This window comes from Propithecus coquereli, unplaced genomic scaffold, assembly GCF_000956105.1.
Source record: "Propithecus coquereli isolate 6110/MARCELLA unplaced genomic scaffold, Pcoq_1.0 Scaffold60, whole genome shotgun sequence".
Classification (NCBI taxonomy): domain Eukaryota; kingdom Metazoa; phylum Chordata; class Mammalia; order Primates; family Indriidae; genus Propithecus; species Propithecus coquereli.
Genome location: NW_012151952.1, coordinates 80,292 through 81,113, shown reverse-complemented (window position 1 = coordinate 81,113; position 822 = coordinate 80,292).

Below are 822 nucleotides of genomic sequence, written 5' to 3'. Positions count from 1 at the left end.
CCTTAAACCTGACAGGTGTAGGTATGTTTATTGTTCTTAGTGGTTTTAGGTGAAGTGAGTTAAAAAAAAAATCTTACTAACTACCATTGTGTCTATTTGAAATCTCAAGAATACATCCTAATGCCTTCCACTGGCAACTTCCTTGTATTCTTTTAGCCTATTCCTTTTGGAAACTACTGCATTTTCTTCTCCAGAAATGATTAACTACCTAAAAATAATGCTGTTGTGTTCTGTTCTGTTGACTGTCAGTATAATCTTTTATACCTTTTGACAAGTTTTCAAGAGAGCCTCAATTTGGGTATTATACATCCAAATGGATCCAATCAATATCTAAATTGCTGAAGTGACAAGTGAACATAGAAACTTGTTTGTGAATAAACATGATAATTAATGACAATCAATGGGACAGTTCAGTCAAGTAAATCTTAAGAGTATAGCTTTTACTAATAAGCATTTGTCAAACTGTATTGCTCAGTAAACTAGCTTGCTTTAGGGAGTTATTAGCAACCTAGTTTTAACAAAACCGTTGTCAAAAGAAAGCAAACACAAAATATAGCTTCCTAGGAATTCAAGGGAATGGTGCTTGCTTCAAAGACGTAACTATAGAATTACTGACAGAACCATTAATTCATGTTCATTTTTCATACATAACAGTCATCAGCTCAGAGGAAAAAAAATCCCTTTGCCTTGTTCTTTTCTATGACCCGAAACAATCCAAATACCAGCCTTACAGCTTTCATAATATGCATCTTTATAGACTACAGGTTTAGCATTATGAACATAAAAATACTTAAATAAAGATGGTACAGAAACAAACTACAT